Below are 24,770 nucleotides of genomic sequence, written 5' to 3'. Positions count from 1 at the left end.
TCCTTCCTTCCTCCCTCCCTCCCTCCCTCCCTCCCTCCCTTTGTTTTCTTTCTTTCTCTGTCAGTATTTATTGAATGCCTACCATGTGTATGCACTTTTCTGGGGCTGAATACAAAGTGGTTAAACCAAACAGAAAATTTGCTTTCAGAAAACTTACATTCCAGTGGGGAAGAAACAGACAATAAACATAAAAGTAAATAAGATTATAGTACTAGATAAGTGATCAGATACAAAGTTAACGGATATGGTAGATACTGACTAGAGAGCTATCTACAAGCATGAACTGGGAAGGCTGCTGTTAGGAAACATCAGTAAGCAGAGACCTGTGTGGTGAGGAGGAGACAGCCAAGTGAAGACGGAGAAGAGGGGAGCAGGGTGGGGCAAGCCATTCCAGATAGAGAGATGAGGTAATATTACCAGGTATACCAGATTTGTAATCAAAGGAAACACGATAATTTCAAGAGAAACATCAAAAGTGCTTTATTCAAAGTAATGTCCATCTCTAGCTACACATTTCCCCATCTTTCAGGTAATTTGTTGATACCGTCCCAATAGAACTTTTCTTGTTTTGAGGCAAACCATTCAGACTCCATTTTCCACTTCTTCGTACATTTTCAAGTGCTGCTCAGAAAGTGTGTGTGCCATCGATCAGAACAAGTGGTAATCTGAAGGAGCAAGGTCTGGTGAATACGGCGGGTGGGTTAATACTTCCCAGGCAAGATCTTTTAACGTGTCTTTAACTGGTTTTGAAGTGTGTGGTGGTGCGTTATCATGAAGCAAAATTACTTTGCCGTGTCTTCTGGCCCATTCTGGTCATTTTACAATCAAAGCGTGGTTCAAATTGACCTGGATGTTCTTTGTCTTTCACATCAATATTCATCACTTTTAAAGCATTTAAACCAGTGTTCACAAGTATCTTGAGATGGAGCATGTTCACCATAAGCTTCCCGAAGTATACGATAACTACCAGCAGCACTTTTCTTCAAAATAAAATAATGAATTAAAACTTCCCGCAAATGCTCTTTTTTTGGCACGAAATTTGACATTTTTAAGTGTAAAAATATCTATGATGTTAACACCTTCAGAAAATTTGACATGAAGTTTTGAAGCTTGCTGTCAATACAACAAAATAGCATACATATCAAATCACATATATATCAACATATGTGTGACTCCATCTATTGAAAAAAATTTGCTTTATTAACTAGTACACCTAGTACATCAGCAATCAGCATGACTTGTTTGAGGAACAGAAAACTAGGACTAAGCTGGAGCCTAGTGAGAGAGGGAAGCTGGTGTGAGAAGTCAAAACAATGAGAAAGGTCTGGATCTTATAAGGTCTCATGGATCTTGGGTTTTAGTCCTAATGTGATGGGAAGCCATTGGAGGTTTATAATCAGGAGAGTAACATGTGATTTATGTATTAAACAGATTTGTGGCTGTCGTGTGAACAGATGAAAGGAGATGCTATAAACTAGAAGCAGAAAATCCAGTTGGGACACTACTACAGAGGGCCAGGTGAGAGAGGGCGGCAGCTTGGAATAACAAGGTATCAGGTATAGAGAAGGACTGAGATTTGGAAAATATTCTGGAGGAGACCCTAGAGAATGTGCTGTGGGTTGGACATAAATTTACCAAGATGGGGGATATGGAGGTAAGACCTAGTTTGTGGCCAGGAAGTCAAGTGTTTGCTTTTGGAAAGGCTAAGTTGAGGATGACCACCAGACATCTAAGTAATGATATAGAGTAGGCAATTGCTCAGGGGTGAAGTCAGGCTGGAGATATACATTTGAGAGTTTGGGACACTGAGATGGCGTGTTAAAGCTATGAGATTAAATGAATTTACTTATGAAGGGAATCTAAAAGAGAAGAAGAGTTTCATGACCAGCCATAACATTAGGGGTCCAACCTTTAGTAGTATCTTTTTTAAAAATATATATTTTTATTGATTTCAGAGAGGAAGGGTGAGGAAAAGAGACAGAGAAACATCAATGATGAGAGAGAATCATTGATTGGCTGCCTCCTGCATGCCCCCTACTGGGGATCAAGCCCACAACCCAGACATGTGCCCTTGACCGGAATCGAACCCCGGGACCCTTCAGTCCGCAGGGCAAAGCTCCATCCACTGAGCCAAACCAGCTAGGGCACCTTTAGTAGTATCTTGCTTAAATAATATAACTTGTCTCAGTTGTACTATGGCAATGAGAGGAATTGTAAAATCCATGTTTTGTCCCCCTAAGGCCAGTCTGCTGACTGTGTCTACAGCAGACATTAGTGTGAGAGACAACCAAAGTTAATGTCAGGGTCTGGAGCAAGGTCCCTTCCAAGTAGAAAGTCTCCCTCCATTGCCAACTTTACAAGGTATGGATTTAAATTTGTTAAACTAATCAGCAGGTTTTCCATGCACATCCTGATTTTGCAAATAGAACAAGAACAGTTTTAGAGCTCAGTGTCTTATGGAACTCATGCTTGAATTAAGTTGACCCGAATCTAGCATTTTGCACTGAAGTCAGAATCTTTCTTCAACTCTCTGGAGTATTTGATCCAATTGACCATTTTCTCCCCTTGAAGTCTCTGTCTTGGCTTCTACAACCAATAGCTTTTTCTAGTTCTTCTACCTCCCTGACCCAACTCAGAGTCAGCCTTGCTATCTCTTCTTTCCACATTGTTTGCTCATTCTCTGGATTCTACCTGAGTAACATCGTCTATTTCCCCAGATCCCCAATTACCACCTGTATCATTATGATGCCTGAATCTCTACGTGAAGCCCACCAGAAAACACACAAAGTTTCAAGAAGTCTAGTTTTGACTCTGCCTCTAATTAGCTCTTTAAACTTGGCCAATTTACAAACTCTCTGGGCCCCGGTTTCTCCATTTGTACAATAAGAGAATTAGACACTAGAGCAGCGTTTCTCAACCTATGGGTCGAGACCCCTTTGGTGGTCGAATGACCCTTTCACAGGGGTCGCCTAAGACCATCCTGCATATCAGATATTTACATTATGATTCATAACAGTAGCAACATTATAGTTATGAAGTAGCAACGAAAATAATTTTATGGTTGGGTCACAATATGAGGAACTGTATTTAAAGGGCCAGAAGGTTGAGAACCACTGCACTAGAGGGTTCTGAAGTTCCTTCCAGTGTTCACATTCTCATTCTAGACCTGATGCTACTTCTAATAATCTTAATCGTGATAATGACACGTATTGCATACTCAGTGCCAGCCATCGAGCCAAGTACTATGCATATATTAACATATTTAAGTCTCCTAACAAATCCCATGAGGTAGGAGCTATTATTATCCTTATTTATTTTATAGAGGAGGAAATCAAGATCCCGATTATGTAATTTCCTGCTATTTTATAACCAAAAGTGACAGAGCCAGGATTCAAACCCAGACAGTTTTCCTCTGAGTCAGCATCCCTAGTCCCTGCTCTGTTCTTACTATTTCCCTTTGGAGACCTTGATCCCTGTGCTGCTTTCTCACCTTAGCCCCATGTCACTCTGCCTCCTCTGGATTTACTCCTGTTACCTCCTCCTTTGAATCTTCAACCTCTTTCTCTCTTCACCTCCAAGCACTGTGCTCCCCCCCAAAAAACAAACAAAAAGGACCTTGCTTTGAACCTCCCCTTTCATTCACCACCGTAGCTCAGCCTCATCATTCCTGTACCGTCACCTCCGCCCAGAGGTCTAGCCTGACTCTCTTGAAAAAAATCAGCTTCCTACCTCCAGTCATTTCTATTTGGGGAAAGTTAACTTTGGGATGCCCATAGACATTTAAGTAGAAATGGCAAGTGGACAATTGGATATGAAATTCTGGAGTTTAACTTTCATAGTACCTAACACTCCACTATGCAGCTATAAGAAGGAAGGATCTCTTACCCTCTGAGACAGCATAGAGGGACCTGGAGAGTATTATGCTAAGCGAAATGAGCCAGTGAGAGAAAGACAAGTATCACATGATCTCACTCATATGTGGAATCTAATGAACAAAATAAACTGGTGAACAAAATAGATCCAGAGACATAGAAGCATGGAACAGACTGATAAATCTCAGAGGGAAGGTAGGGTGGGTGGGGAGAGATTAATCAAAGAATTTATATGCATATATGCATAACCCATAGACACAGACAATAGTGTGGTGAAGGCCTGGAGGAGTGGGGGCGGGGGCGTGGGGGGTACAGGTGTGAGGTGGAGGGGGTCAATGGGGAAAAAAGGGGGACATCTGTAATACTTTCAACAATGAAGATAAGTGTTAAAAATAATAAAAATAAATTTAACTCTGTATTTGTTTATTTTTGTGTGACCCCTCAACCAGAATACAGACTCCATGAGGGCCTGGGGTGTGTTCTGTTCACCACCAGCAAAGAATTAGCTGTGGAGAGGGTTGCTGTAATGCATTGTTTCAACCTGGGTGGCTTAAAATAACGGGCATTTCTTCTCTCACAGTTCAGGAGGCCAGACATTAGACATCAAGGTGCTGGTAGGACTAGACTACCTCGGGAGACTCTAGGAGAGAATCCTTCTTTTCTTCTTCCAGCTCCTGATAACTATCCGCATGCTTTGGCTTCCTTGGCTTGTGGCCACACTACTCCCATCTGGCTCTGTCTTCACATGGTCCTCTCTTCTTTTCTGTGGTTCTCCTCTTCTGTCACTTACAAGGCCATTGGTCATTGAGTGTAGGGCCCACTCAGATCCAGGGTGATCTGATCATAAGATCCTTAATTTAATGACATCTGCAAATGGTTACCTTTTTACAGTTATTTACTTTATAGTAACATACACAGGTTCCAGGAATTTAGACATGGGCATATCATTGGGTGGCAGGGGTAGGGGAGCGGGGGGTAGGGGGAGAAAGGGGAACACCATTCAACCCACTACACAAGGGAACAGGAGGAAGTTCAGGAATGTCTTTCTCCAACCTTTATTCTGGCTAATTCAAATTTCCTTCATGATTCAGCTCAGTAGTTGCCCAATCAAGGGAATTACACCCCAGTACCATTATATACCCCTCCTATAATAATAATAATAATTGCATATTCAACAGTTTTAGGACTTTATGTGTATGAACTCATTTAATTCTTGCTACAACCATATGAGATGGTCTCTATTACTATCCTTATTTTGCTGAATGCCAATCGTCTATTTTGTTGTCTCTTTTCCCCAATAGACCTCTTCCAGGGCAGCAACAAAGACTTAGTCATCTCTCTGTCCCCAAGACATACCACGGCGCATCCAGGCTTTCTATAAAGGCTGGTGTGTTGAATAAATGACTAAACAAGATGGGTTGATATTAGACTGGGGATACTTTTGGGTATAAAATTAAGACATTTGGACTTTATCTTTTAAATCATGTGACCAAAAGCATTTTATTTATTTATTTATTTTAAAATATATTTTATTGATTTTTTACAGAGAGGAAGGGAGAGGGATAGAGAGTTAGAAACATTAATGAGAGAGAAACATCGACCAGCTGCCTCCTGCACATCTCCTACTGGGGATGTGCCCGCAACCCAGGTACATGCCCTTGACCAGAATCGAACCTGGGACCTTGCAGTCCGCAGGCTGACGCTCTATCCACTGAGCCAAACCGGTTTGGCAGACCAAAAGCATTTTAAAGCCAAGAAGTAACAGGATGGACCCCTCTTTCAAACATATCTTCTCCTTGGGAGACATTTTGTCAAATATTTATCAAGTAATTATCACCTCCAAATATGCAGCTCCATGCAGGCCTTCTCCTGAGCTCTAGAGTCACATTGCCAGCTTCTTGCTGAGTCTCTCTAGGCCCAAATCAGCATGTCCAGACCAGCCCTCATTATCCTTCCCTCCCCCCAAAGTCACTCTTTCTGTATTATCTAGCTCACAGGCATCCAAACTAGACAACTTGAATTAATTCTGGATATTTCCCTCACCCCCAGGCCAATTAGTCATAAAGTCCTGTCAACCTGAACTTTGTCTAATGTCCATTTCATTGGCCACTGACATTTCAGGCTCTTGTACCTTTCACTTGGACTATTGCATCAGCCTGCTAATCAATCTCCCTGCCTCTAGTCTGCCCTCTCCAACTCCAGTCCGTCCTCCACTCTGATGCTCATCTTATAGGCCTAAAAACTGGATCTGATCATGTCACCATCTTATTAAAACAACTACCAAAGCTCCAAAACAACTCTGAATGGATTCTTTGTTGCTTACAAGATCAAGATCTTTAAAATCTACCCTTCCTCTTATTCATTCACTCAACTCAACACATATGTATTGAATGCCTCCTATGTATTGGGTGCTATGCTCATTGCATTCATACATGGGTGAGGAAGCTGCCCCACACATACAAGGATGGACTAGCTCATGTAACAGGCAGGAAGGGAAGTACCCTAAGGGAAGATACTGTAATGGGAAGGGTTCCATAGTATCATTCTCATCTGTTTTCTTTCAATACATACTGTAACTTTATTGTCCTTTTACCCCTTTGGAATGGGTAATACAGATTATATTATCTAGTTTTAAATTAATCTTTACCAAGAAGGCAAATGATTTAAAGTAATTCTCACAAAGAAACTATGAATTAAAGATAACACTAAACTTTAAGCCTACGGGACTAAGGCTCCACCAAATATGAGCCTTCAGCAATTAGACTTGTAGCAGTACCATTTAACCACACCTCACAAAAACTGGCTCCCAAATTTAAAATTATGGGAAAAATGCTTGAAATAGAAATGTACACTCTTCATCTTTAATGATGAGCTCCTCCTTAAGTATATAGTGAGGCTTAAGGTATTAGCTGATAATAATGTAAAAAGGCATCATGATTAGTAATATCTTTGTGTTTGTATGTGTGCAACATACAAGTAAGTCTGTATAATTTTTGTGTTTAGAGAGATGGCTCATTCCTAAGTAGAGTACCATGCTTTTTCCCCCTCTCACAACCTTTCCTAATATCTCTGTTCTGGAAAAAAATAAAAATAAAGCACCCCGACAGGAATCAATAAATTGCCGAGTTTCATATTATTAGACATTATAAAGTTAGAAAACAAAATTAATAATAAGATTTCTGTTTTCACTTTTTTAAACTCAATTTTACCATGTTCATGATTAGCAGTACCTTTAGAATTGCTTATTTTTTCCTTATAATTTCGACTTATGTTTGTTTTCACAATATACACTAGTATAGTAATCCATGCATATAATTTTAAATAAATGTCACTCCCTAAGCCTCTTCCATTTTTTTCTACAGCTTTGTGTTTTTGTTACTCTTTTTCTCAGCCTGATTTCTCTTTTCTCCATTTGGCAGAATCCCAGTGATTGTTCAAGCCTTCGCCAACAAATAACCACTTCTGTTCTCTTCCTGTAGAACATGCCTTATTACGGTACATCTCACCTTGGGTTGCACTTGCCTTGGCCATGTCTCCCCGAGTGGACTGGCTGTGAGTTTCCAGAAGGTGAGGATCATTTTTAGCCATCATTGTGTCCCTAATGCCATGCAGGTGCAAGATGAATTTAATCATCTCACAACACTTTATGTCCTAAATTTCAAACCAACCTGAGACATACAGAAACATATGAGACAATGCGAGATACAAAGGAACAAGAAACAGAGGGCTACAGCAGGAAGACCGGGGAGGGTTGGGGGGAGGGGAGAGGGGTTAAGAGATCAACCAAAGGACTTGTATGCATGCATATAAGCATAACCAATGGGCACAAGACAGTGCGGGTAGGGGAGGCCGGGGGAAGGTCAAGGGGGGCGGGGAAAAAGAGACATATGTACTACTACTCTTTGTAATATTTTAAGCAATAAAACAAAATTTTTTAAAAAAGAAAAGAAACAGAGGGCTATGGATGTAAAACAAGAGGCTTCATTCCACATGCAGCATTATATACGAATGCTTCTCAAGGTATGGCCTGAATTTGACAAAAGCACATCTTCCTTCCTTACATGGGACGGAAGTGTAATTCCACAGATTTTCAGTTTTGCATGCAGCCAGGGGACACTTAGTCATCTCCCACATGCGTTATTACCATTTAATATTTATAAACTGCAGTTGGCACACATCTAGAAGTGCTAAGGATTCTAATTTAGCACGCGACTGAGAAGCCTGGCAGCCACAAAAACGCTTGGCAAGTGCACATATGCAGAGAATTGGTTTTCTCCCGAATTTCAAAGGGCCAATTTCTTATCATGTGTCATCACTAGTATATTGAGGTATCTGAGGTTCTGATGACAAGTCTTTTCACCTATTAATAGTGTATTACTGTTAGTTTGGTTTTTATCATTATCTGCTTATTCTGGGTTCATTCATTTGTCGGTGTCTCACAGGATAGCTTTAGGCATGGGCTTGGAGACACAGCGTCTTCCGTGTGAAATCGGTATGAACTTGGGCAAGGTATTTAATTATTCTGAGCCTCAGTTTTTCCATTTCAAAATGGGAGTGTGTGGCAGAAGTGCTTATCTCATTGGTGTGATGTGGGCAATCATTGAGTTAATGCGTGTAGTGTTTTCACAGATGGTACTTAGAGAAGGTGCTGGCACATAGTACATGGTGATAGTAGGACTTGGTTCAGCTAAGAGTGACAGAAAACCAAAACTGCAGTCTAATTAAGATAGAAGTTTATTTCTTCACACATAATCATGGGCAGCCCAGAGTAGATATGGCACTCTACAGCAAGCATGTCAAACTCAAAGGCTAACACGGGCCAAATAAACAAGGTTTAAGTTTATGTGGGCTGCAAAAAAACAAAAGCTTCCATTTTCATAGAAACGTAGGTTTATTTCGAAGAGTATAGTATATAAAAAAAAAGAACAAGAGCCATGATAAAATTAAGGTTTTCTTCCTGATACTTGGCATCTCTTCTCTGCTACTATCTTTCCTACTTTGGGGGAAATCTTGTTTGCAGTGATTACTTTCAAAACTGACCCAAAGTGAAAGCCAGTAATTCTGGATCTGACAGGAGACTTATTTCCTTTCATAATTGTAAGTATCTGCTCACACTGTTATATTGGCTGGGCCGCAAAAACATTCGTTGTGGGCCGCGAGTTTGACATGCTTGCTCTACATATCCCTCCCATCTTGTTGTTCCACGATTTCTCAAAATGGGATTGACCTTTTATAGGTCTAGATGGCTGTTCCAGCACCAGCCATCAATATCTGCATTCCAGCTAGCAGGAAGGAAGAATGACAAAGAGGAGAGCACAAACCCGCTCCAAGGACACTTCTCAGAACTTATATACAGCACTTCTGCGTACAGTCCATTGACCAGAACTCGATCACATGGCCACATCTAGCTGCAAAGGCAGGCTGGGAAAAAATATTTATATTGAATAGGTATGCCCCCAACTATGAGAAGGGGGGTTCATTATCACAGGACTGGGTTTATCAGCTGGAACAGTATTGGCCTTTTGGGCAGGACACATCTTTATTGAATGAGACTGTCTGTACATTTCAGGACATTTACACCCCCAGGCCCCAGACACACCTACATGCCAGTAGTATACAATGCCAGTCATTGTATCAACCCAATGCTCCCACACACTTAGGAGGTAGCACTAGCCTTGAATTTTAGGCTCCTGTGGCAGGCATTTTGTCTGCCTAGGGCAGTAGTATATAACTGTCCAGGGAAATACTCCTCATAGCCTTGCGTTGGATAGCCATCTTCTCATGTAATCCTTTCTCTAATAACAAAGATAAGAAAATAGGTCAGTCTCTAACTCAGGCCAGGCCAAATAAAGTCTTTTCCCAGGTTTTTAAAAAATTGGACCTAGGGGAAGAATTTTAATTTCTTCACCAGGAAAGACATAAGACCTAGTACTCTTCATACGCTGCTGATGAGAATGTGAAATGGTTCTGCATTTGGAAAACAGTTTAGCAACTCCTCAGGTTAAATATAGATAGACCAAATGGCAAAGCAATTCTACTCCCACTCATATATCCAAGAGAAATAAAACACGTGCACATAAAAACTCATACATGAATACTCATAGCAGGATTATTCATACTAGCCAAAAAGTGGAAACAGTCCAAATGTCCACAAACTGATAAATGGATGAGTAAAATGTGGTAAATCTCTATAATGGAACACTATTTGGCAATAAAAAGGAATAGCTCAGTGGTTGAGTTCAACCTTTGAACCAGGTCATCACAGTTCGATTCCTGGTCAGGGCACATGCCCAGGTTGGGGGCTCCATCCCCAGTAAGGGGCATGCAGGAGGCAACCAATCAATGATTCTCATCATTGATGTTTCTATACCTCTCTCCCTCTCTGGAAAAAAAAAATTTAAAAACATTTTTTTAAAATTTAAAAGTATAGTGCTTTCTTAATTTTATGAGTCATTATAGTGAATTAATCTAAAAAGAGTCATAGGAACTGCCAAATTTATAGTCAAGCTGGTCCATCAGAAGTGCATACGGCCCCCTGGACTTGTGGCTGGGGTCTGAAAGGGGGGGGCAGTCTTTTGAGACTGAGCTGTTAACCTGTGTGGTCTGCATAGTGTCAGATTTGAATGGAATTGTTAAACACCCATTTGGTGTTGGAGAGTTGTTAGAGTGCACGGGGGAGGTAGCGCTTGCTAAGTGGGCCATTATCTAAAAGTCTGAGAACACTACAGCACAGGAAAGTACTTAGTACAAAAGCACCCGATCTTGAATATAGAAAGAAGGTAGCAACAGTGCTACTTGGAGGCACTTCTTAAAGTGAGAGATAAAGTATTGACATTTTAAGATTTGAACTGTACTTTATACTCTGAATGTTTACTAAAGGTGCTTTTCAAAAGACACTTTCTCTTCTTTTTGACCTTTTCAAAGATGATGAGTCCTGTTTACCCAAAATTATCAGGGGTGGATATGCCTGGAGACGAAAGAGTAAAGTGAGAGGCTCTCTTTTAGCCATGTGATTACACATGTTTCCATTAGGAGAATATCTCCTGGGATGTTGAAACAAAATAGCTGCTGCTATCTAAATATATATGAATGGTGGTGTGAATGTAACACATGATACTTCTTTCAGTACATGGTTTTATTACATTGATTCTTCTGGCAAAGTGGATTGTTTCCATACTTGCTCTGCACCCTCCTCTCCTCTTACTCTCCTCCTTTTGTACCCTCCACTCCCAGGTAGGAAGAAGGACCTTCTTGGAAATTTATGTTTATGATGGCAGAAATACTCGGGACTTTACAGGGACAAGACATAGTGCATTAGAAAAAAATTACATCACTCCAAAAAGATGGGAATAAAGGATGGTATGTGCTGATCTGTACGGTGGGGAGTACGGAAAATAAGGACCATAGTTTCAGATTTAGACAAGGACAAAGCTTCAGAGCAATCCATGTGGCAGAATATAAAATAAATATTCGTAAAATGAACATAAATAAGGAGAGAATTTTTTAAATCAACTGCAAAAATAATAAAGAAAATAACTGGTCAATGTGTATGGATATAGAATCTTCCTTATGAAGAAAGGATGATATTATCATATCATTATCACATCTGTGACTGCTCTTATTAAATTAGAATCCCCACATTAACTCACAAGTTAAATTTTTAATAAAAGATTTGTTTCCCCCACTAAACACAAGCAATGGTTTTACTGTTATTTCAAATGAGAATATTTACTGTACTTCATTGAATTAGTTCATCAAATAGTGACAAAAATGGTATAATGACTTTTTTCTCATTTTAAAAGATTGCAGTTACAGTCTTATAATGTGTCTTTACAGATTGCCTTTTGTGCTAGGAAAAAAGCACCTTGTGTTAGTTTCCTAATATTTTAAATAGAGACTACAGGAGTCTCTATTAATAGCACCCCGAGGAAATGGTGAACATGAATAAGGTTATGCAGACAATCTTTAGTTTGCTAATTGAATAACACTTTAGTTCATCCCAAGTGGTTCCTAGAGACTATAACAAGTAGCTCATTTATTTTTAATTGCTAATTTAATTTCACTTTTATTTAGGAAATGACTTCATAGGGAAAAGTGTTAGGCAGCAAGAAGAGAAATAATCAAATATGTAATAATCTTTAAGGTTCCATCAGGCACAGGGCTCATGATACTATTTAGAAGAAATAAAGCAATTCCTTAATTTTGGATTTCAAATCTAATGTATATTACATTTGTAATAAAAATAAATATGCAGCTTTTTATTTCTAAATGAGTTAAATATATTTACCTACAGGGCTGTGCATTGTTGTGGAAGGAGTGCTGTGTGTGGCGGTCACGGTGTTGTTCTAGATCCTATCTAAAACCATCCAGCACTGTGATCTCAGGCTTCCAAGTTAATGTCACATTCCTGACTCCTGATCCTTATTCTAGGAAACAGCCTCAAGAATCTCTGATGTCCCTGGCCAGTGTGGCTCAGTGGTTGAGCATCGACCTATGAACCAGGAGGTCACAGTTAGATCCCACTCAGGGAACATGCCCGGGTTGCAGACTCAATCACCAATGTGGGGAGTGCAGGAGGCAGCCAGTCAAGGATTCTCTCTAATCACTGAAGAATCTGTCTCTTTCTCCCTGTCCCTTCCTCTCTGAAATGAATAAAAATATATTTTTTTAAAAAGAATCTCTGATTACTTCCTAGCTCCACATTTCTGTGATTAATTCCATAATCTTTAGGTTTTGCCTACAACATTAACATGTTTTAGGAGCAGTAATGAATATAGGGCTGCAGTCACGCTAAATGGATCCCCAGTCTGCCACTTACTTGCAATGTTACTGTGGACAGGTAAACTCTCTGAATTCCAGTTTACTCAACTTTAAAACTGGCTTAATAATACCATAGCGGACATTGTTGATGCTCTGTCCCTCTGCCCAGCCCTCCCTCCCAGCCCCTCAGCCACTGCGGCTGCAGGACACAGCTCCCCATACTGTGTCAGCTGCTCACCTCTGAACCTGCATTGTCTCCTTCGCTGCCCCTGTTCTTTCTGAAAAATAACTCATGTATCAAGAGTTTAAAATTATTCATACTCTTAGATCTAGTCATTTCACTTCCGGGAACATTTCTTAAGGAAATAATTAGAAATTTAGCCACATGTGTGCAAAGGTGTTTATGATGCTTTTTATAATAGGAGGAAGGAAGAATGAAAGCAAAAGAGGAAGAAAAGAAGAAAGGAAAAAAGGGAGGAAAGAAAAAGAATTGGAAACAACCTAATATTCAATAATCAGGGAACAGCTACATAAATTTTGATGTGCTCATATGATGGACTATTTTTCAGTCAGACAGATAATTTTATTTATCTATAACACGGTTGATATCTCATGCATAAAAATTTCTATAGCTCAAGAAAAAAAGTTAAACACTTTTTATGGAAATAATAGGCAAATGAGTAGCAAATTTAACAAAGAAAAAAAGGCTAGTAAAAATATTTTTTAAGATTCAATCACTAATGGTCATATAAATTTAAATGTAAAAATCTATAAGTTATCATTCTTTACTATGACAATGGCAAGGATTTTAAAATATGTACCCAGTGCTTCCCAAAGGGCAGAGGGCTTTTCTGTAAAATAGCAACATGTATCAGAAACTTCAAAATGGGCAAAAAATATCCACAGCCTAATTGAGATTTCCTGAAATCTTTCTGTAGGAACTTGTTTCTATTCCAAGTTAGCGAGATTTCGAATGAAAGGTAAAAAGGAAATATGGTGCATATTGCTCTCTGAAAGAAGCCAGTCTGAATAGGCTACATAATGTATGATTCCATTTCTGAGACTGTCTATAAAATCTATAAACAGATCAGTGGTTTTGAGGGGCTCAGGAAGGGTTGGATAGATACAATACAGAGGAGGTTTTAGGGTGGTGAAACCGTTCTATATGATACTGTATGGATCATATATGTAATGGATACATGACACTATGCATTTGTCAAAACCATAACTTTACAGCATAAACAGTGAACCTTAGTGTATGCAAATTTAAAAAATAATGTAGGAGGTTGGGGAATCCCAGGATGGAATACAGAGTGTGATGAAAGACTCGAACTGTATTACAAATGTATGAAACAACCTCACTAAAGGAGTGGGAGGGGAATGCTGCTGACCTGAGTAATATTGGAAATGAGTGGAGTCTGTAGATTAAAGGCAAAAGAAACTGTATATAACGTAGAACATATAAACACTGTGCTCTAATGAAACAGTTGTTGCTAATGGGGTATTTGTTAACATTCTGAAACTACCACAAATGTACACTAAACATTGAACAATTAGGTAAAGGGATGGTGGATGGTGAGAGCCAGGCTTCTCACTGTTGGAGTGAGAGGTTACAGATAAACAAGGAAGAAGGCTAGAATGATTTATGTAGTAATGGATTTCAGTTGGAGTCATCAGAATGAACTCATGTTTATCTTACAACAGATACAAATGGCTACACATAGAAATATTTACAGATATGTGCATATAAACAGGGTAGTATACACATATCATTTCCATACTTGGACTCCTGAGATTGCCTGGAAGCAACCACACTCCAATGAGCAATGAGCAAACCTGGAGCCCAGGTTTTGGTTTCTAATACTATCTATATGTATAAAAGGCTAATAGGCTAAGTGTCCATCCGACCGGTAGCTATGACGCGCACTGACCACCAGGAGCTGCCAAGCTGTACTGACTTGGCAGTGGCGGTTCTTGGGCGGTGCACCCCGAAACCAGAGAGGAGGGAGCCCGATTCCTCGCAGGGCTGCGCGATTCTACTTTCGGTCGTGGGTTATGTTATTGCTGGGGCAATGTAAGTGCCTAATCTGGTTTACTGCACACTTGCATTTGCGTTCCACACCCTGTAAGACAGCAACTTTGCAGAGTGCCCTCTCTCACACTCCGGGACCTCTTGGGGGATGTCGGAAAGCCAGTTTCAGCCTGATCCCCACAGGCTAGGCTGAGGAACCCCACCTGCCAGAGGGACCCCGCTCACTCTGCAGATGAGCCACAGCACCACCCCAGCTGCAGCTGGTTGGGGAGGGACCACGGGAAGTTGGCTCCAGGGCATGTCCTGCCCATCTTGCCCAGTCCCGCCCCCGCAGGCCACCTTCTAATTAATTTCCTTTCAATGTGCATGAATCCGTGCACCGGGTCAATAGTTCGCCAATAAAAGGAACCAGAGCCCTTTAGAAAAAAATGGCAGATTCAAGGGTTGGGGCAGGGAATATACAAGACATGCCTGGAGCATTTTGTAGTGCCCGAAAGTAAGGAAGTGCTCAAACAAACAAAACCAATGATAAGGGTGTGTTAAAGGGACACAGTAACCAACTGAAAGAGCTCCCAATGCTATTCATATTACATCATATCAAGGGTACTACACTATCAGCATGACTCATTATTGATGTTGACCTCAATTATCTGGTTGAGGTAACTGTTTATTAACTTTCTCCCACTGTATGATGTAATGAGAATTGCATTTTACCTCTTTGATCTTCCTACCACAGACTCATAACCTGAGTCTGATCATGAGGAAAATATCAGACAAATCCAAATTGAAAGACATTCTACCAAATGCCTGACAAGTACTCCTCACAAAAGTCAAGGTCATCAAAAGCAAGGGAAGTCTGAGAAACTGTCATAGCCAAGAGGAGCCCAAGGAGACATGACAAATAAATGGAATGGAATAACCTGTAAGGGATCTTGGAACAGGAAAAGAACATTAGGATTTAAGCCAATAATAATGTATCAAGGTTGGCTCATTAGTAACAAATGTAACACACTAATATAAAATGTTAATAATAGGGAAAACTGGGAATGGATTACTTGAGAACTATATATACCATCTTCACAACTTTTCTGCAAATGTAAAAACATTTTTAAATAGAAACTTTTATTAAAAAATGATAGTCAGCAAAAATAACTTTGAAACTGGAAAAAAATAAAAAGGACCTATGGCCTGTGATAAACAAATACAAACACAAATCTCTTTCAAGGAATTTGCTTCCCAGCCACCCAGAGTGCGTTTAGCAAACAATCTCAACTATCAGCTCCTTCAGGCTCTGCCTCAACTGCAGAGAGATGTTCCTCCTAAGGTAGCCGCTTCCAGAAGCTGCCCAACTAGTGACTGAGCAGGATGGGTGTAAGGGCCCAGGCATCTCTGCCTGAAGACACACAACTCTGATGGGCACTCTTTGCTCCAGAACTCCCCACCGGTGGGCTGAGGTTTTATTGGGTCTACATTATGGTTCAGATTCTCCCTGTGCCCAATCCTGCTTCTTCCCACGTTTTCCCCAGGTTTTATCTCCAATAAACATCTTGCACACCAAACTCCAAGTTATCATCTGCTCCCAGGTTACTGATCATGGGTTTCCTCTTTTAACAGAAGAGTTTTATCGTATTAAAGATAATTTCCCTCTGAGCCTTGCCTGAATCCCCAATTGATGTTTAAATATTGAAACATATTTACTTAATGCCTTCTCTGTTATCATTTAAAGAAGTTTACAGCCTGTCTGGCGTGGCTCAGTGGTTGAGCATTGACCCAGGGACCAGGAGGTCACGGTTCAAGTTTCAATTCCTGGTCAGAGAACATGCCCGAGTTGTGGGCTCGACCCCAGGTGGGGAGCATGCAGGAGGCAGCCAATTGATGATTCTCTCATCATTGATGTTTCTATCTCTCTCTCCCTCTCCTTTTCTCTCTGAAATCCATATATATATATATGTATATATATTGGTAAATTTTTTTTTTAAAGAAAGAAAATTCTGGGTACACAAGACACTAATATTTATTTCTTGAGGAGAGGGGTGGGAACTATACAGGTGGTGAATTGGTGGGAGACTTTATTCTATACCACTTTATATTATTTTATTTTTAACCATATAAATATATTACTTCTGAGACTGATTTCCCCCCAGTATCCATTTTTCATTTCTTCCTTTCACAAATAGCATCCGTGCCCCTCCCCCACATTCAGTGGTGCATTTAGTGCCATGTAAGAGATTATATATCCTAGCCTCCCCTGCAGCTATTTTCATGTGACTGAAGAAGTTTTGCAAAGAATTGTGAGCAGAGGTGATAAGTGCTATGCTCATGGCACTTCCTTTAAAGGAAATTGCTTTTCTACTTTCTCTTCTTCACCCTTCCCATGGGCTAGATGACTATGGTGTCAGTGAACCAGTTCTGATCAGAGTAGCTGAGGTAACAATCAGAAGTTGATGGAGCAACAAGATAGCAACAAGGAATGTGGACTCCCGGATTACCACAACCAGCAAGCTGCCAGGCCTTTCTGGACTGCTCACCACCTCCTGGACCATTTCGTGAGAGAAATAAACATCTATCTTTTGGGGGAGGGCCACTGAAGTTTGGGGTGTTTCTACAGCAACTCAGCCTATATCCAAACTAATATATAAATTAAAAAAACTGCAAAGCTTTTGATATTTGGCAGTGCAGGGAAGTGTACAAATTGTCCTGACTCCCAAGCCCATGGTTTTCACGGTAAATGATGGAGGCAGTCTTGCAATGGCCAATTCTATCTTACTAAAAGATGAAGCATGAAGTACAATCTGCCAAAATTTATCATACCAACCAACCAAATACACTTCTGTCAATCCATGTGGGGCAAAATGAAAGAGGAGAAACTTGAGACATAGGGCTAGTGACTTTTGAAATCTTAGGTTAGGAAAGGAGGATTAATGGCAAATCGAACTGGGAAAAATTAACAAAAGGAGATGAACACGATCCAATAGATTAATAGATGAGAGAGGAAGGAATTTGTGACTGAAATAAATAAAGGATGTTTCACCTCATTCCAAAGGAACAAGTCTACAAGAAAGAAGGTGCGGTGCAGGCTAACCCCATGTACTGGAGAGTTATCACCTGGTAGAAATTAATGATGGTAAAATGGTGGATAGCAAATAGATTGGGACTAAAGGCGAGAATATACAAGTCATATTGTTGTCATAATATACAGTTATGTATGTATGTATAATTCTAAGTCAATGGCAATATCTAGGGGGACTTCAGCTACATAAATGGAGTCAGGAGACTTCAGCTGTATCAGTGTTCTAGGCTCACAAAAAGGAATAATACTGGCACCACAATGACTGGCCACAGGGAGAAAGGAATGACCGGAGAATTACAGAGGCCAGAACTAGGCGAACTGACCCAGCTCCAGGGCTGGCTGCCAAGGAGAGTGACCAGCAGGCCAAGTCATCGTATTCCAGGGAGCATGTCATTTCACAGGACGCTAGTTAATGAGATTAGATTTTAAAAGAGCCTGAATTAAAGAGTAGCACAAGCCTACAAGGATTGATATTTTCTTGTAGGCTTAGAGAATTCTTGCTTTTAAAAGAATGCCAAAACATTTTCAAAATTTGGTTTTTGTTTATCAAATAATACTTGCCACGAGCAGGCAAACAAAAAAGGATGAAAAACACTGGTTGGTGCTGATGATATCATGCTTTAAGATTTAAAAAAAAAAAAAAAAAAAAGGAAAGCTCAACTTTTATTTTGTCTCCTCTCTGAAAGAGAGTTATTTTAATGAAAAAGGTATAATAAACACAACTAAAAGGCCACTGGCATACAAGAAGTAATTATTTACATATCCATTATATTAAAAAATGTGAACAACAACAAAAAAGGCCCCTGAAATCCATTCTAGTAAGTGAGCAACCAATTGTTTTGAGTTAAACTTTCCAGGCCTAAATGAATTATCTATGGAAGACTTTGCATAAGTGATTGTAGAATCAATATTATTTGGTTTTGGGAAACCAGAGAAAAATAAGAAATACCAGAAAATTTGAAGAGGGGAAAATATTGTCCTGATTTTCAAAGGGAAGAAAAAGTAGCGGGAACAGGGGGAAGTTTGAGAATTATTGGTAAATTTAACAATTTCTAGAATAAATTTTTAAATAAATGTTTTAACAATAGGGAAAGAAAGAGATTGAACTCATGATGACAATTGCAATCATATGTTTTTGTTTCTATCTATATCTATCAAGGTCTCAGTGAACCAAAAAGTTTATTGCAGATGTTTCAAATGAAGAAACTTAAATAAAGGAAGTACTTTAGGACTGTAAACCATTGTTAGTCTATCTAGTTAGTATGATCACCAGACCAACAGTATCAGCATCACCTGCGAGTTTGATGGAGCATTTCAGGCCCCAGACCTACTAATTTAGAATCTGCATTTTTAACAGGATTCCCAAGTGATTCATATTTACTAAAATTTGAGAAGCACTGAAATAGGCAAAGTTAGAAGAACATATAAAAGATGGCAAGGCATCCAAACACTAGTAGCATTAAGAAGTCATTACCATCTTGCCTTTTGCAACAGCATGGATGGAACTGGAGAGCATTATGCTAAGTGAAATAAGCCAGTCAGAGAAAGATAAATACCACAAGATCTCACTCATTTGTGGATTATAGAGAACAACATAGACTGATGAACAGGGACAGATCCAAAGACAGAGAAACAGCGATCAGACTATCAATCCCCAAAAGGAAAGTAGGGGAGGGAGGGAGTAAGGGGAAGAGATCAACCAAAGGACTTGTATGCATGCATATAAGCCAAACCAATGGACATGGACAACAGGGAGATGAGAGCATGAGTGGGGGGTGGGGTGGGGAGAGGATGGGGGTTTAATGGAGGGGATGAGGACACATTTGTAATACCTTAACTAATAAAGAATAAAAATAAAAAAGTCATTACCAGCTCTAGCTGGTTTGGCTCAGTGGACAGAGCATCGGCCTGCAGACCAAAGGGTCCCAGGTTTGATTCCAGTCAAGGGCACATGCCCAGGGTTGTGGGCTTGAGCCCCAGTAGGGGGCGCGCAGGAGGCAGCCAATCAATGATTCTCTCTCATCATAGATGTTTCTATCTCTCTCTCCCTCTCTCTTCCTCTCTGAAATCAATAAAAAATATATTAAAAAAAAAAAGTCATTACCACTCCTAAGGCTGAAGGAGGAAATTATGAGACTGGAACCAGTTAATATAATAAAAACCATTGACTTGTATACTTTAAGTGGGTGAATTATATGGTATGTGAATTACATATTAAAAAAGAAGAAAAGACAGAAAATACATGCAAAATCTGTATGCTGAAATCCCAAAATATTAAAGAAGGCAGTGAAAATAAATGGACTGATATACCATGTTCATGGATTAGATTCAATATTGTTAAGATGTTAATTCTCCCCAGTGATTCTATAGATTTAATGCAATACCAATTCAATTCCACCATAATTTTTTGTAAAATTTACAACTTATAAAATTCAAATGGAAAGGCAAAGGAACTAGATTAGACAAAATAATTTTGAAAGAGAACAAAGTTGGAGAGTTGATTATCCCTCATTTCAAGACTTATTATAAAACCACAGAAAGCAAGGCAGTGTGGTATGGGCAAAAGAACAGACATATTAGTTAATAATGTAACAGAGAAGACAGTTCAGAAATTGACAAGCACATGTAGTTTTTATTTTACTAAAGGTGCAAAGGCAATTCAATGGAGGAAGGATAGTCTTTTCAACAGATGATGCTGGAAAAATTGTATATATGAGAAAACTAACATCAATTTTTATCTCGGACCATATACAAAAATTACATACCTAAATGTAAAAGCTAAGAATCCATTGCCAAATCTGAGAAGATGAAAATGTACCTGTATATTTTCTTCTAAGAGTTTCATAGTTTTAGCTATTACATTCAGGTATTTGATACATTTTTGTACATGATATAAGGGGCTGAATTTATTCTATTGCTCTGCCTGTACAGTTGTCTGGCACTATTTGTTAAAAAGATTATTCTTTCTCCATTGAATGATAGGCTTTTCAAAATAAGTTGGCCATAAACATTTGAGTTTATTTCTGATCTGTCAGTTCTATTCCATTGATCTTTATGTCTTTCCTTATGCCAGTACGACACTATCTTGGTTACTTTTGCTTTGTAGTAAAATTAGAAATCTGGAAGTGGGAGTCCTCCAAGTGTTAGCTATTCTGGGTCCCTAAATTTCTATATGAATTTTAGAATCAGATTGTCAATCTCTACAAATAAGCCAGCTAAGATTCTAATATGGATTGTGATGAATCTTTAAATCATCTTAACACTATTAAATGTTCCAATCTATGAACATGAGATTTTTTTTTCTTTTTTTGAGATGTTTTTTCATTTACTTAGATTTTTAAAAATTTCTTTCAATAATTTTGGGTGAACATTCTACAGTTCCTTTGTTACATTTATTCCTTAGTATTTAATTCTTTTTGATGCTGTTGTAAATGAAGTTGTTTTCTTAATTTCATTTTTGGATTCTTCATTACTAGAGATTTTTTCTAAAGTGCAAATATGTCACTTCTATGCTTAACCTTCTTGACTCTTCATTTGCCACAGGATCAAGTTCTAAATCCTTAGCATGACAATAAAGGTTTTTCTAGCCCAGCCCCTAGCCTCATTTCATTCCAATGCAGTTCAACATTTATTGGTTATACCAGACTTTGTGCTGTAAACTGAAATACAAATAAGTTCTCTTGCCTTGAGGCACTCAGAGCCTAGTAAAAGATGTATGTAAGTATGATCACTTCTCAATTGCCTAACTTGTCTTGTAATGATAGCTATAGTGACCGTAAGTCCTGGTTTTTGCCTATTGTCTTAATACGTTAACCGTCTTTTTTCAATCTCAAAAGTTTCCAAGTTTGGACAATAAATTATAGGTCACTCTAATTATAGCATACCTATGTTTTCTCAGTTAACTCTGAGCAAAACAATTCTGTGAAGGACTGAGTCTGTTAAGGTCTTAGCAGAAATGAGATGGTACATTCTCAATGGGTAATTTGAGTAGAGTTTCATAAAATGACTATTTGCAAGGGTGTGGGATAAACGTAGCAAAACCACGAGGAGTTTACCCTGGATTATCCTAGGGAAGTAACTGACCTTTGGTTGAGGAATGCAGCCAGCCTGCAATGGTGCCATAGCAAGGGAGCCTGGGGGAATAAACACCAACACTCCTCTCTTTGTGGTACTGTGGTTGCTCACCATTGCCTGACCTCAAATGGAAAGTCAGGGAAGGAAAGCCCTTTGAGTTCAAGCTTCTGGGGGCAGAATGGAAGATGAAGAGTGGATCTGGCAAACATGTCCTCCATCAGGACTCTCTGCTACTACCCTATTTCACAACAGGAAAAGATGAGATGAGGAGAGGCTACTAGTATCTCACTCAGTGTCACACAGCTAATAAGTAATAAGCTGGAGTTCAGGGCCGTGTTTTCCCCAATGTGCCAAGCTCCCTCTAAGGATCCTACTCCGGCAATGCCAGGGCACCTGTCCCTGGGACAGCACCATCACCCATGAGACCTCGGAACCCATCCCATTCCCTTGTTTGGGATGTCCTCCTTGCTCTCCTCCCTGTTCCGCTTTCCTTGGTGAAGCCTTTCCTGTTCTGACAGGAGAGTGAATAGCTCCTTGTACTGTGCTTTAAACTCCCTTAATTCAAGGATCTTTTCTAGGATTTGGATTACTTATCAGCGTTGTTTAAAGATCTCTCAGCAGACTGTGCACTGATTAATAGTCAAAGAGGCATCCTCATTTTAAAATGTTTAGTTCTTAGCACAGTGCTGGGCGCAGAGTTAAAAAGGTAATTTAAGCCTTAACGGGTTTGGCTCAGTGGATAGAGCATCAGCCTGCGGACTGAAGGGTCCCGGGTTCGATTCCAGTTAAAGGCATGTACCTTGATTGCGGACACATCCCCAGCAGGGAGTGTGCAGGAGGCAGCTGATCGATGTTTCTAACTCTATTCCTCTCCCTTCCTCTCTATAAAAAATCAATAAAATATATATTTTTTAAAAAAGGTAATTTAACCCCTTAGTAACCCTACTAGGGAGGAACTATTATTAAATAGATTTTAAAGATGAGGAAATTGAAGCACTGAAAGGTTAAATAATTTGCTCAAGATCACTTAGCTATGAAGTGGTTTTAAACTTGGGTAGAATGGTTGTAGAACAGCGGTTCTCAACCTGTGGGTCGCGACCCCTTTGGCGGTCGAACGACCCTTTCACAGGGGTCGCCTAAGACCATCCTGCATATCAGATATTTACATTACGATTCATAACAGTAGCAACATTACAGTTATGAAGTAGCAACGAAAATAATTGTATGGTTGGGGGTCACCACAACATGAGGAACTGTATTTAAAGGGCCAGAAGGTTGAGAACCACTGTTGTAGAATGATGTTTAAATAACTTCAGAATGAAAACTGACATTCTGAAATAGCCTTTATTGCCCAACAGTAATTAAATATTTTTATTAAATATATTTATGCCTATCTGCCCCCAAAAGTCAGGGAGGTGGAAATTTAAGGCATTGCTCCTAGTTAGTGAAAAAATCAGGCAGAACCTGGGTAAACTGTAATGACTTTGTCCTAAAAGTGTTTCTTCAAACAGTTGAGATCATGGAATAGGTGACTTTAAGCTTTTATGATGAGAATAAACTAACCTACCCACCAAGGTAGGGAATTCATACTCTTACCTAAACATCTAACCAGCTGTTTTCAACATAAGCATTTACAAAGTAAATAAAAATAAAACAATTAATTGAGTAAGTCCTGCAGTCTGGTCTGGTCAACAGAACACAGAATGGCAAGTTGGTTCACGATGACCATTCCATCCGGTTGGTTGGGAGCCTGCGGAGCAGTCTTTTCATAGCGTTTACCGAGACCTCATGTCCACACGGGCACTGAGGCTGTCTGATCCTCCCTGCGCAAGAAGGAACAAAACGCCGACATACAGAGAGCAGCAGAGGAAAGTATTTTCCTTCCTCCTCCCTTCGCATTGCGGCCATCCACGTGGTCATCTTAACTCAACACTTACTGAGCATCTACTTGCAGTGGTTCTCAACCTTCTGGCCCTTTAAATACAGTTCCTCATGTTGTGGTGACCCCCAACCATACACTTATTTTCGTTGCTACTTCATAACTGTAATGTTGCTACTGTTATGAATCGTCATGTAAATATCGGATATGCAGGATGGTCTTAGGCGACCCCTGTGAAAGGGTCGTTCGACCGCCAAAGGGGTCGCGACCCACAGGTTGAGAACCGCTGTAACTGTATGCTTCACATAAAATGGTGGACCATGTCTCAAAAGGTTTGAAGACTAGGGGGCAGAAATTGGTCAAAACGGAAGAGGTTAGTGTCTGCAAGTCGGAGTCCGCCCACAGACCTAAGAGGTCCCCTTTCGGAGCCTCTCGTCTTTCACTCACGGGGAGTCCCTGAGTCATACTCTCATCCCCGAGGGTCTCACCTGCATCCTGCCGGTGGGATCCAGCCTGGGTGGCCTGCAGCCCTTCGATCCCTCCTGGGGCAACCCAGCAGCTAGACCCCCGCCCGGAGTCCACTCACTTTCGGCCCAAGGCGGCCGGGCGCGTTCGAATCCTGCCTCCCCGCCCACCCCCGAAATGGCAGGAGGGGCAGACGCAAGGCCCCCAAGAAACCTAGTTCCTGGAAGTCTCAGGTCAGACTCTGGGGCGCCCCGTCTAAAGAGGTGGTTTGTCTTTGACCTAATTCCATAGGCCGTGGACTTCCCCGCGGCGCACTCCCGTGGGCTGATCATAGTCCTTCCCCGCCTCCCCACACCCCTGCTCTTCTATCCAACTGGTTCCCTTCCCGGACCGGTCGCTATCCTCAGTCACCTTGTCGTGGCCCCCTCTCTGCGGGGGAATCCACAGCACCTCGGTCACACCCCGCCGTCGGGCCTCGGCCCCGGCCCCGGCGCCGCACCACCGGACAAGCAATGGGACTGAGTTCCGCCGGGCACACGGTCACGTACCCCAACATCTGTTGGAGAAATCCTTCCCTACGGCGGGGGCGCTTCCCAGTCCCACGTGCCCGGAGTCGCG

The 24,770-nt window shown here is 40.4% G+C and overlaps 1 protein-coding gene across 4 annotated transcripts in view; it reads left to right on the top strand.

The window, feature by feature from the left end:
* SEPT11 (septin 11) overlaps positions 1-24,770 on the top strand; it is a 114,771-nt gene that overhangs the window by 4,137 nt on the left and 85,864 nt on the right. The window lies entirely within an intron of this gene.

Source organism: Myotis brandtii, unplaced genomic scaffold (assembly GCF_000412655.1).
Source record: "Myotis brandtii unplaced genomic scaffold, ASM41265v1 scaffold111, whole genome shotgun sequence".
In the NCBI taxonomy this organism is placed as follows: Eukaryota; Metazoa; Chordata; class Mammalia; order Chiroptera; family Vespertilionidae; genus Myotis; species Myotis brandtii.
The sequence above is the reverse complement of the archived record's forward strand: the minus strand, read 5'-3'. Positions and strand labels throughout refer to the sequence as shown.